Below are 14,512 nucleotides of genomic sequence, written 5' to 3'. Positions count from 1 at the left end.
ACCAATTTTTGGGTGTGATGTACCACTGCTATACCTATTAGACCAGTGGGAAAAAAAAAATTGTCAGTTACATATTCAGTTGAAATTCAACAATTTTTGGGTGTTATGTACCACTGCTATTCCTAATAGACCGATAAAAATAAAAATTTGTCAGTTACATTTTCTGGTGAAATTCACCAATTTTTAGGTGTGAAGTACCACTGCTATACCTAGTAGACAGGTAAAAAAAAAAATTGTCACTTACATTTTCTGGTGAAATTCATACATTTTTGTAATATATTCCTCCTCTACCTAGTTGACAGCTTAATAAATTTCAATAATTTTTCTTTTACATTTTCGGGTGACAATAAAAAAAAAAATTCTGTCATAGACCCCTGCAATACCAAGTAGACAGGTTAATATATTTCTGTAATTTTTCTGTTACATTCTTGGGTTGACATTATACAATTTTAGACGTAAATAAACCCCTGCTCTGCATAGGTGACAGGGAATAAAAATTCAGAAATTCTTCTTTAATTGATGCGCGCCACCTCCTTTGATTCAATGCTTAAACTTAAACAAGTTGTACCACATTTGCGCTTCAATAATTTGTCCCACATTTCCGCTTTACTCTTTTGGCCCACATTTAGGCTTCTGTAATTTGGCCCACATTTGCACCTCAATAACTTTTCCCATATTTCCACTTTACTCTTTTGTCCCACATTTGGGCTTCTGTAATTTGTCCCACATTTGCGCCTCAATTACTTTTCCCATATTTTCGCTTTACTCTTTTGGCCCACATTTGGGCTTCTGTAGTTTGTCCCACATTTGCACCTCAATAACTTTTCCCATATTTCCGCTCTATCCAAAAAAAAATATATAAATTTATCTCCCTTAAATTTGGTCTCTATTTCTCACACTCTCTCTCCGGCGTGGAACCCTGATTCGCTGATAACTGTGATCAACATGGTAGGCTCAGAAAAGAACATCGAAAGTTGATAGAGAAGATATCCAAATGGATGGTGGATGTCACTGGGGCACCTCTACATAGGTGACAGGAACGGAAATGTAAAAAAAATCATCAATTACTTTGTCAGATGACATTTTTCTAGTTTTGCCGGATAGAAACCCCTGCTCTGCATAGTTGACAGGGAATAAAATTTAATAAATTCTTCATTAATTAATGAGTACCACATCTTATCATTCAATGCTTAAACTTCAAAAAGTTGTCCCACTTTTACACTTTAATAATTTGTCCCATAATTCCACTCTATAATTTTAAATTTGAAAAAATGTATCCTCCCTTGAATGTGGTCTCTCTTTCTCACGCTCCCTCTCCGGCGTGGAACCCTAATTCCCCTCCACCCATGATCACCATGGTAGGTGCATAAAAGAACATCAAAAGTTGATAGAGCAGATATCAAATTGGATCGTGAACATCACGGGAACGTGCGACATGGTGGGGCAGTAAGTGTGCACACGCCTACACGAACTAACTGACAGGGGTCAGCCCCTGCAACTTCTGGGTCTCCAAATTGGGCACATGGCCTGAGCTTGCCCTTTACCCCTTGGAGATGCTGGCCTGCCCTGCATCCAGTGTATTGTCTGAACATGTGTTTAGCACGACTGGAGGGGATTATCACAGGTTATATTTCCCAATGTTTTGGGGTGTACCCTAATTTAAAAAAATAAAAATAAATTTAAAACCAAAAAGCAGTGTAGGCTACCTCCTCCTCCTCCACGGCCGCTTCCACGTACACTGCCACATCTACCGCCTCCTCAACCTTCTACTCCATATGGACCTCATCCTCCCCGATCAAGATTTTTACTTTTCATTTTTACGTATTTTATGTTATTTAAAGTAATTTCCCTATCCACATTTGTTTGCAGAGCACTTGCCATGCTCTTAACCACATTTTGATGCAATTTGCAGCCCTATCCATGAAATTTTTACAGCCATTTTAGTGCTCAAAAGTTCAGGTCCCTATTGAATTCAATGGGGTTCGGGGTCAAGTTTGGGTCAAGTTCGGGTCCCGAACTCAAACTTTTTTCTGAAGTTCGGCCAAACCCGTCGAACCCGAACATCCAGGTGTCCGCTCAACTCTAATTATCAACATTAGGGTTATTCATTTTAGAAAAAAGACGATTGGGGGGAGATCTAATTACTATGTATAAATATATCAGGGGGCAGTACAGAGATCTCTACCATCATCTATTTATCCCCAGGACTGTGACTGTGATGAGGGGACACCCTCTGCGTCTGGAGGAAAGAAGGTTGTACACAAACATAGAAGAGGATTCTTTATGGTAAGAGCAGTGAGACTATGGAACTCTCTGCCTGAGGAGCTGGTGATGGAAAGTACAATAAAATAATTCAAGAGGGGCTTGGATGAATTTCTGGAGTGTAATACTATTACAGGCTATAGCTACTACAGAGGGGTTGTTGATCCAGGAAGTTATTCTGATTGCCTTATTGGAGTCGGGAAGGAATTCTTCCCCCCTTAAGTGGGGAAAATTGGCTTGTACCTCACGTTTTTTTTTTTGCCTTCCTCTGGATCAACTTGCAGGATAACAGGCCGAACTGGATGGACAGATGTCTTTTTTCAGCCTTATATACTATGTTACTATGTTACCCCACTGATAGCTCCAGAGAGTGCGCAGAATTGTCTCCGATACCGACAGGAGGGAGACTAGAATTGAAGAAATGATTATTAAATTTGAGGCAGGAGGATATCCAAGACCCCTGTTATATGCAGAAATGCATAAAATAAATACAGATACATCATTGCAAAGCCCAAAAAAATCATGTATTCCATTTGTTGTTAAATACCATCCTTGGATAAATAAATGTAGATCGGTCATAAATAAACATTGGAATATCATGACAAGAGTATATCCCGATATTGATAAATTTCAGAATCCACCGATGATCTGCTATAAAAGATCTAAAAATATCCGTGACATGTTAACCCCTTAGTGACCACCCATACGTGTTTTTACGGCGGTCACTAAGGGGCCTTAGGCTGGGCTGCCGCGTTTTTACGGCGGCCCGGTCTAAGCGCTGCACGGCTCCCCCGTGCAGCGGGGAGCACGGACCCGGCTCTCACATGAGAGCCGGGACCCTGCTCTAACAGCCCGGACCGGCAGGAGTGCCGATCCGGGCTGTTTAACCCTTTACATGCCGGGCGCAATGGCGCCCGCTGCATGTAAAGTGGTGACAGAGGGAGCGGACTCCCTCTGTCTCCCATCAGCACCCCGAAAATAAGATCGCGGGGTGCCGATGTGTTCGGAAGCTTACCTCACTTCCGATCAGGGCCCCGAGCCTGTCTTCAGTTATTTCCAGCAGGCCGTGCCTCTCTGGCGCCACCTGCTGGTCAAGGTTTGAATAGCATTGCTATTGAAATGCTATTGAAATGCTATTGAAATGTAATGCCTTATAGAGATAATGCATTACATTTTAAAAGCAATCAAAATACTGTATATTATAGTCCCTTTGTGGGACTTTTAAGTAGTAAAAAAATAAATAAATAAATACACATTTATTAAATAAAAAAAAATCCATAAAATAAAAAAATATGCTTTTTTTTTCATTGAAAATACGCTTTTCAATGAAAAAAATTGCAAAAAGAAAATATCCCCCATATGTTTGGTATTGCCGCGTCCGTAACGACCCGGACTACATAAATATTACATAAATTATCCCCTATGGTGAACGCCGTAAAAAATAAAAATAAAAAAAATAAAGAATTTCTAAATTATTCTTAGTTTCCACCGAAAAAAACGTAATAACAAGCGATCAAAAAGCGCCATTTACTCCAAAATGATACCAATGAAAAATACAAGTTGTCCCTCAAAAATCAAGCCCTCACACAACTCCATAGAAAAAGAAAAAAAAAAGTTATGGGTCTTGTGAAGTGGCAATGCAAAATCATTTTTTTGGTTAATAAAAGGGGTTTTATTGGAAAAAAGTAGTAAAACGTAAAAAAAATTATAAGTATTTAGTATCACTGTAATCGTACTGACCCAGAGAATAAAGATATTATGTTATTTGTACCGAAAAATGAACGCCGTAAAATTTATAATGTAAAAACGCAGTGGCAGTATTGCTATTTTCCCCCATCTCCCTCCCAGAAAGAGTTAATAAAAGTTAATCAGAAAGTTATGTGTACCCAAAAATGGTTCCATTAAAAACTACAACTTGTCCCGTAAAAAACAAGCCCTCATAAAGCTATATAGACGAAAAAATAAAAAAGTTATAGCTCTTGGAACGCGACGATGAAAAAAGGAAGAAAAACGCTTGGTCATAAAGGCCCAAACAGGCTTGGTCACTAAGGGGTTAATTAAAGGGGTTCTGCATCATCAGCATCTGTCGGACGATCATCTGATCTGATCGTCCGACACCCTGTTGAGAAGGCAGAGGTGCTGGCAGTAGCGCCGTGGCCTTCTAGCTGTTTACCGCAGCCCCAGTGACGTCACGACTAGTATCAATGGCCTGTACAGCGCTAAACTATGATACTAGTCGTGACGTCACTTGGCCTGCGGTAAACAGCGAGAAGGCCGTGGTGCTACTGCCAGAAAAGCTGGCTTTTCAAACAGCTGATCAGCAGGGGTCCCGGGTGTCGGACCCCTGCCGATCAGAGGATAGATCATCAGTTTAAAAAAAATGCAGAACCCCTTTAAGGCTGACATCAGTAGTAACAAAACATCTATGAGACAAATGACATTACTGACACCTAAAAGGGGTACTTTTCCTTGCCTACAATGTATACATTGCTCTAGTGTAATTAAGGCTGGGTTCACACCTGAGCAGGCAAGAACCAATGATTCCCTATGGGAATGGTTCTCACCTGAGCGTTTTACAGCACGTACGATCGCGCTGTAAAACGCCCGACGCCCCAAGAAGTACATGAGCTTCTTTGGGGAATCTTTTAGCGCGTTCCCGTCCATAGACTTCAGCGGGAACTCGCGACAATGGGCGTTCGCTTGTCTCTGTATGCGCGATTGCAAACGCCCGTACAATAGCGCATACAGAGCGCTTCATTGCGAACGCTCAGGTCTGAACCCAGCGTATGGGTGAGTATTTTACTCATCCACATACGGGTGAGAAATTCCCGATCAATGGCTTCTTCACGTGTGACAGTCATTTTGTATTTTACATCTTGAAGTGTCCATGCGGACTTTTGTATGTAGGAGAAACATCGACTAGGATGAAGGACAAATTTTGCAAACAAAATTCTACACTATGCAAAAAGAATCTACTTCTTCCCATACCTTTTCACTTTGAACAATTCTGACATAACATTTCCCAACTGCGTTTCCAAATAATAGAACAGGTTCCTCACTTACGTAGAGGTGGTGACAGGATTAAAATCCTGAAAAGACGTAAAGCCTTCTGGATCCATAGATTGCAAACTTTGGATCCAAAGGGCTTGAACCGGGATTATGAACTCAGCAGTTTTTTGTAATACAGGTCCTTCTCAAAAAAATAGCATATTGTGATAAAGTTCATTATTTTCTGTAATGTACTGATAAACATTAGACTTTCATATATTTTAGATTCATTACACACAACTGAAGTAGTTCAAGCCTTTTATTGTTTTAATATTGATGATTTTGGCATACAGCTCATGAAAACCCCAAATTCCTATCTCAAAAAATTTGCATATCATGAAAAGGTCCTCTAAACGAGCGATTAACCTAATCATCTGAATCAACTAATTAACTCTAAACACCTGCAAAAGATTCCTGAGGCTTTTAAAAACTCCCAGCCTGGTTCTTTACTCAAAACCGCAATCATGGGTAAGACTGCCGACCTGACTGCTGTCCAGAAGGCCATCATTGACACCCTCAAGCAAGAGGGTAAGACACAGAAAGAAATGTCTGAACAAATAGGCTGTTCCCAGAGTGCTGTATCAAGGCACCTCAGTGGGAAGTCTGTGGGAAGGAAAAAGTGTGGCAGAAAACGCTGCACAACGAGAAGAGGTGACCGGACCCTGAGGAAGATTGTGGAGAAGGACCGATTCCAGACCTTGGGGGACCTGGGGAGTCTGGAGTAGAAACATCCAGAGCCACCGTGTACAGGCGTGTGCAGGAAATGGGCTACAGGTGCCGCATTCCCCAGGTCAAGCCACTTTTGAACCAGAAACAGCGGCAGAAGCGCCTGACCTGGGCTACAGAGAAGTCCAAAGTACTTTTTTCAGATGAAAGCAAATTTTGCATGTCATTCGGAAATCAAGGTGCCAGAGTCTGGAGGAAGACTGGGGAGAGGGAAATGCCAAAATGCCTGAAGTCCAGTGTCAAGTGTCACTGTGTGTTATCAAGGGCAGGGTCAATGCAGCTAGCTATCAGGAGATTTTGAAGCACTTCATGCTTCCATCTGCTGAAAAGCTTTATGGAGATGAAGATTTCATTATTCAGCACGACCTGGCACCTGCTCACAGTGCCAAAACCACTGGTAAATGGTTTACTGACCATGGTATTACTGTGCTCAATTGGCCTGCCAACTCTCCTGACCTGAACCCCATAGAGAATCTGTGGGATATTGGGAAGAGAAAGTTGAGAGACGCAAGACCCAACACTCTGGATGAGCTTAAGGCCGCTATCGAAGCATCCTGGGCCTCCATAACACCTCAGCAGTGCCACAGGCTGATTGCCTCCATGCCACGCCGCATTGAAGCAGTCATTTCTGCAAAAGGATTCCCGACCAAGTATTGAGTGCATAACTGAACATAATTATTTGAAGGTTGACTTTTTTTGTATTAAAAACACTTTTCTTTTATTGGTCGGATGAAATATGCAAATTTTTTTAGATAGGAATTTTGGGTTTTCATGAGCTGTATGCCAAAATCATCAATATTAAAACAATAAAAGGCTTGAACTACTTCAGTTGGTGTGTAATGAATCTAAAATATATGAAAGTCTAATGTTTATCAGTACATTACAGAAAATAATGAACTTTATCACAATATGCTAATTTTTTTAGAAGGACCTGTATGTAGTCCTTTGTAATATGCAGTTCTTACGATATATGGTGTCCTTTGTGCAGTAATTTTATTACTTATATATTATTTTTCTTTTGCTTTACAGAAAACATGATGAAACTTTGACTTTTATATTGATTGATGCATTAAAAGGATTCCCTACATATGTTTATTTACAGATATATATATATATATATATATATATATATGTTTAATGCACAATATTATACATGCATATGTGAACTATTTAACGTCAGTTATTTATTTTTTTTCATTTTTCTTTGTGTTTTTCACAGTGTTTTTTCCTGTGGCTTTTTTCAATCTTTTTTTTCTGATGTGTATTCTGTGTATGTGATCTCCATGGTAACCTGACGTCATATCCTGTGACTGGGGGGCTATTTAAAGGGCTTCTGTCATCCCCCAAAACTAATTTCATTTTTGTGCATATTAAAATCCTTATTGGACGACTATTCCCTATATAGGGTTCTTACCTTGTTCTGTGGCTTGGTTTGAGTAAAAATCGAGCTTTTAAAATATGCAAATGACTTCACTATCAGCAAGTAGGGCGTCTACTTGCTGGTAGCCGCCGCATCCTCCTTTCAAAAACGCCCCCTCCTCCTTTCTCTTTCGGGTTTAGAGGTGACGTCATCGGCGCAGGCGCACTGAGGGAGTGCTGAAGAAGCGAGCATCCTTCTCTCAGAGCGCCTGCGCCGAATGAAGACACGTAAGGTGCAGGCGTGGGATTTTAATTGCAGACAGGGCCAGCTGTAGGAGGAGAGCGCTTGCTGGCCCTGTCAATCAACAGGAGGAGGGGGCGTTTTTTTGAAAGGAGGATGCGGCAGCCACCAGCAAGTAGACGCCCTACTTGCTGGTAGTGAAGTCATTTGCATATTTTAAAAGCTCGATTTTTAGTCAAACCAAGCCACAGAACAAGGTAAGAGCCCTATATAGGGAATAGTCATCCAATAAGGATTTTAATATGCCCAAAAATGAAAAATGAGTTTTGGGGGGTGACAGAAGCCCTTTAAATCCTGTTTTTGATGTGATGTTTTTTGTTTGAGAAAGGCCCATGTTTTGACCCGCATCACAATTGTACCTGCTACGTGACAATAAAAGAAATCGAAATCTACCAGTGAGTGCCAGTCTTATCTTCATGTTTGTTCCAGGGACGCTGACCCTAGACACGTGTACCACGCCATTGGGAGAGCGGAGTGCCGACTGTTTTTCTTCTGACTAATATTGTGGAGTCGCTGCTGGAGCACAGACAGGTAAATGCATGACATTGGCATCCTCTACAAAAATATACAGTACAGGGAAATACAATTTTTTTTATAGATATGCCCCATTATATTTTTCAATTGATCATAGAAGCTGATACACCAACAGAACATAACTTTTATAAGCCCAGACACCCTTTTATTACATCTTATGTATGCAATTCATTTGCATTGTGGGATGTTACAAATGTTATTACCTCTGCTCTGGAATGGTGGGAGTGGGTCCACCAACATGTAATTACTGGTATTTCAAACTTTTTCAGATATATTTGAATAGCTAGATGGATGTTTAATGCATTAAGCACTTCTTCCCATTAGCCAGACCTTATTACCAAGACTAATAAATACAGCAGAGTTATCATAAATCTTGTCTGAAAAAGCTCTCCCAGCTGTATCCCTGGCTTAATGGCTACAATGTATGGAAAGACAATTGATCTTCTTAACTTCCTTGTAAGGCATTTCTAGGCATGAGATTACAAAGCAAGAACACATTTTAATTCTCTAGTTCGCTGGGTATCACAATATTACTAATCGTGTTGTGTTATTGCATGGTGGGATAATCTTGTTTTTATTGCTTGTCTGACACTTTTGGCTTGAACAGGATTCTCTTCATTGCTTCCTTCATCCATCCTTGGTTTTGTTAAATTCGTAGATTGGAAAAATGACTATTACAATAATTCTGTGAAAAAATAGTTGACTATGTAAGCAGTGCAGCATTTTTCCATCAAACCAAAACCTTTTAATATGAACTCATAATTTGAGGTTTTGCCATTTGGCTCAAGTCAAATGCAATGCAACATGCTTCATAAAGGCCAGTCTGTGATATTAGAAGGAAGTATATACTTGTTTTCAGGAAATAATTAACAATCGACCACTCGTTATAAGGTCCTAATGATTTATCTGTTTCAGTGGAACCATTGTATACTGAAATCAAAGGTCAAAATTGGTCTATCTATCGATCTATCGATGTGTTTATTGTAATTCATTTTGTAATACATTTACTAAATTATACTTTTGCTGTTATCCTTAAAACAAAAACCCATATAAAGTACTGGTATATATAGAGATATATCTGTAGATGCATGGGAAGAATAATGCATGAGAAGAAAAATTGGCAGCATTGGCACTAAGGGGTATTTGTCGGTCTGAATCCCAGCACATTCCTGTATCATCCGGCAATGCTGGATCCAGAGAGTGCCGCAAGTGTGTAAGGCTGAGTTCACATCAGCGTTCAGTCTTTCCATTCTCCTGCTCCGTTATAGGACCAGGAGAACGGAAAGGACAGATTCGGCACATAACTCAGCTGAACGGAGCCTACGGACCCCATAGACTATAATGGGGTCCGTTAGGTTTCCGCTCAGAGGAAGATTTTTGAAGCGGAGACAAAAGTCTTGCGCGAGCAACTTTTGTCTTCGCTTCAAAAATCTACCTCTGAGCGGAAACCTAATGGACCCCATTATAGTCTATGGGGTGCGTAGGCTCAGTTCAGCTCAGTTATATGCCAAATCCGTTCTCCTGCCCCCATAACGGTGCATGAGAAAGGAAAGGCTGAACGCTGATGTGAACTCAGCCTTAAGCTAGTTTCGCATCATGTTTTTCCCATCCGTTTAATGTATACAAAAAATGTATACCTTAAACAGATGCCTCAGACTGATGCCATACAGTGGGATCCATTCGCCATAGAGTTCCACTGTAAAAATAAAAAATTAAATATGTACGTTTCTTTTACCATTGTAAATTGCAAATGGACAACTTTATCCAAATATCCGTCAGTCTTGATCTTCCTGCGTTGGCGTGAGATAATCCTGATTTGTAGGGATGAACGAATCGACTTCAGATGCTTCACCTGAAGTTGATTTGTATAAAACATAAAAGTTCTGCACATTTTCATAAAACATATAAGCTCCGTACATTTGCATAAACCATAAAAGCTACATACAGTATTAGAATGTATTGGTTCCGATGAGCCGAAGTTATTACTTCGTGAAGTCTCGTAAGACTCCATGAAATAACTTTGTGAATTAATTATTACTGTAAAAAACCTTGATACCAAACTTGGGTTCAGTTCCAAGTGGTACAGCTCCCGGCTCCCGCTCGTACAGTATTACAACAAAGTTTTATGTGACTCATCTCTACTGATTAGCTAAGAGGCAGAAGCGTAGACTTCAGCTATAACTTTCTGGCAAAAGTTATAGTAAATACAGTAGCTGCATGAAGCCACACCCCTTTTCAAAGTCACACCTTTTTTCACGGCACTTCGGAAAAGTGCAGAGAAGCTCAAAAAGTGGCAAATTATGGTGAACACATAATGTGTGGTGGACACAATTGTGGTGTAAAGTCATTGATAAATGTCCCTCATTGTGTATGTAATTCTTCTGAGTATTATTTTTAAATAAACTGTATTATATGTTCATAGCCAATGCCATAATAAAAATTGTTTTAATCGCTTTTGACTACTTATAACAGCTTCCTGAGCAGACAAGAAACCTACAATGCTATGCTCTCAAGGGTCCTAATAGTTTTACGGATGTAGAAAATTATAATTGCTAATTATACACATTATAAAGTGTTTGCAGGATAAAATGTGGGGAATAAAAAGTAGTCTGATATGTCTTCTAATTGCCTGCATGACTGAGATTTAAATCCAACATCTCGACTTGCTGGCAAGACTGCAGATCTTTTCAACAGCATGCTGGTTTTATCAATTATTTAACATTGTTGGATTGTGCACAGACAGAAGGACCAGTGATCGTTTACATGCCAACGGCAGGGAGCAGAAAAAGCTGATCATTTATGAAGGCAGAAATGAGACTGCTTTAATTGCTAATTCTGCCAGGAAATATGGAAAGGAAAAAATCTCTAATCAGTTTCCATTAATACAGTAGTACACAGAATGAGTGATTAAAAAAAAGAATATATTTGTACTAGCTGAAGGACCCGGCTTCAGTCGGGTGTATTTCATTTCATGTTTGTGTGTCGTTAAAATATATCAACACTATCCACTATAACAGTGACATCTACAACCCGCTGCCCCCTTAACAGTGACCTCCACAGCCCCCACCACTTAACACTGACCCTCCCACGGTGCCCCATCCCTTAAAATTGGACCTCCACAGCAGTCCACCCCCTTAACTTTGACCTTTACAGCAGCCTTCCCCTTTAACAGTGAGTTTCACAGCATGCCACCCCCTTGACAGTGTCTTCCCTTAACAGTGGCCTTTACAGCAATCTGCCCCTTAAAACTTACCTCCATAGCGGACCATCCCCTTTACTGTGACCTCCACAGCAGCCTGCCCCTAGGGTGACCAGACGACTAGTTTTAGGCCGGACAGTCTGACTTTCAGACTCCCTGTCCTCTGTCTGGCGCAGGGCCTAGACGGACACAAGGATGTCCTTTTGAACAACTCACTCTCAGACAGCAGCACTGTGATGTCTATGTGTGAGCAGCAGGAAGAAAGTCAGAGTCCCTCCCACCTCTGCAGCTGACAGAAGTTGATTTTTAACTTCATTTCTTCAATCCATATTGGCTGAGGAGTGGGAGGAAGCATTACCTAACTGGATAAGGCACATTTCCTTTTGAACAGCTCACTCTAAGGCCCCATGCACACGGCCGTTGTTCACAGCCGTGTTTAGGCAGTGGAACCGCGGCCTGGATCCCTTCTGAGAGCAGGAGCGCACGCGTCACTGGTTGCTATGACGCCGTGCGCTCCCTGCTGCCGCCGCAATACAGTAATACACTGGTATGATCTATACCAGTGTATTACTGTACTGTGCCGGCAGCAGGGAGCGCGCGGCGTCATAGCAACCAGTGACGCCGTGCGCTCCTGCTCTCAGAAGGGATCCAGGCCGCAGTTCCACGGCCCGCACACGGCCGTGAAACACGGCCATGTGCATGGGGCCTAAGTCAGCAGAACTGTGCTTTCTGAGTGTGAGCTGCAGGGAGAAAGTCACCATCCTTTCCACCTCTGCAGCTGACAGAAGTTGATTTTTAACTTCATTTTTTCAATCCCTGTTGGTTAAAGAGTGGGAAGGGGTGTGGCCTAACTAGATTGGGGCATGGCTTAGCGGGACCTAGAAGTTGATTTTTAAATTAATTTTTTCGATCTCTGTCGGCTAAGGAGTGGGAGGGGGCATGGACTAACCGGATCGGAGGGGTGTCCTTTTGAACAGCTCACTCTAAGACAGCATCACAGTGCTGTTTGAGTGTGAGCTGCAGGGAGAAAGTCAACCTCCTTCCCACCCCTGCAGCTGACAAAAGTAGATTTTTACCTTGAAGCTGAATTTCCTTGTGCTTCATAGTAGCGAATTGATTTAACCTGAAATAGTGTAAAAAATTTAAATAAAATCATACCTCCTCCATTTTGTTGTGACAGGTCGGTCGCTGCCATCTTGATTGAATATCTCAGCCGTAATCCCGTGCGAGGTGATATTTGGCGCACGAGATTTCGCACCAGATCGTCAAGCAAAATGCATTAGCCAATAGAAGCTTGGTCACTTGACCCTTATCAGCCAATTGAAGCTCGCAGGCCAATCTCCACACACACGCAGCTTTACACTAGGTTTCCATAACAACCCAGACATTTTTCTTAACTGCTGTAGGTGAGCTTTAAAGGAAATCTGTCACCAGGATAATCGCTATTGAAGTAAAGCCATGGTCTAATAGCACTTCGCAAGGAAATGGAGGTGATAAGTAGGATTTTTTTTTTCTGTTAAATTTACACAGTTTTTACTCTCAGGTGCCGTGATCATGTATGAACGCAGCATCTGAGGGGTACAATGATGGGGAGCGGCGCTATTGCAGCTCACTGTCATTGCACCCGCTACTTACAAAAAATACGCTTTGTGACTAAGTAATTCATCACAAAACAAATTTTTGGGTAGAATTCGGCAAAGCAGCTACATCGTATTTTGAATAATTCTCTCATCTCTACTTAGCACCACCAGGCAACAATGCTAACCATTGAGTCACTATTAGTTATAGATGCATATGTATTTGTGGTTGAATCTACATGTGTTTGGCTGGTAGCTCATTCCACTCTGCAGTACCTGTTTTATTTTGTTCAAGGAACAGCTACTCTGAGTAAATCTTTATTTCAATATGACATAAAAAAGTAATCATTTCAATAAAAGCAGTATTGGTAACCCTATTCCTATTGATTTGTAATCAGTCTTCTCATTGCCATTGAAGATATTTACAGTATTGGTCCTACCATGGCATCTCTATAGAGTACTAGTCCACAGTTTGACTAGAGCAATTTACAACATATTTTTCACATATTGCACATTGTTATAATGACTACTTTTTTTCTCCTTGTTGTGCTATACTCATTTTCCTACCTACTAAAAAAAAATACTGACATTAGTTCAGTTGCATGCTCAAAATATTCATAATCCTAAGAGAGCTATACAATATCCCAGATATACTGCTGTATAACACCTGCAATGTGAGAATGTGAGAATTTAGAAAAATGTGTTAGAACATAGTTTTACAGTATTAACACAATTCTTTTACATTGAGGAACAGAAGTATTTGAACACCCTGCGATTTTGCAAGTTCTCCCACTTAGAGAGGTGAGAGACAGAATAAAATTAAAAAAATCTGGAAATCACATTGTATGATTTTTAAAGAATTGATTTGTCTTGCACTGCTGAACATAAGTATTTGAACACCTGAGAAACAGCAAGAATTCTGTCTCTCAAAGACCTGCTACTGTGCCTTTAGAAAGTCCACCTCTACTCCACTCATTAATCTAAGGCCTCTTTCACACTGGCGTGTGCGGCCCGTTGCCGTATTGCGGCCCGGGTCACTTGAATGGGTCAGCGATCCGGCCGTTCTGCAAAAAGATAGGACATGTTCTATCTTTTTGCGGAACGGAAGTACGGGATGAAACCGCGGTTCCATTCCTCATCATTCCGCATCTCCAGATTTGCGAACCTATTCAAGTGAATGGGTCCGCATCCGTGTTGCGGAATGCCCACGAAACAGCACCCGTGTATTGCGGATCCGCAAATGTGGTCCGCAATACGACAACGGGCCGCACACGACAGTGTGAAAGAGGCCTAACTAGTAGCACCTGTCTAAGCTCTTTAAAGGCACCTGTGTACCCCACAGTCAGTCAGACACCAACTACTACCATGGGAAAGACCAAAGAGCTGTCAAAAGACACCAGAGACAAAATTGTTGACCTCTACAAGGCTGGAAAGGGCTACGGGGCAATAGCCAAGCAGCTTGGTGAAAATAGATCAACTGTTCGAGCAATTGTTAGAAAATGGAAG

Source organism: Bufo gargarizans, chromosome 2 (assembly GCF_014858855.1).
Source record: "Bufo gargarizans isolate SCDJY-AF-19 chromosome 2, ASM1485885v1, whole genome shotgun sequence".
Lineage (NCBI taxonomy): Eukaryota > Metazoa > Chordata > Amphibia > Anura > Bufonidae > Bufo > Bufo gargarizans.
Note: the sequence above shows the minus strand (reverse complement) of the source record.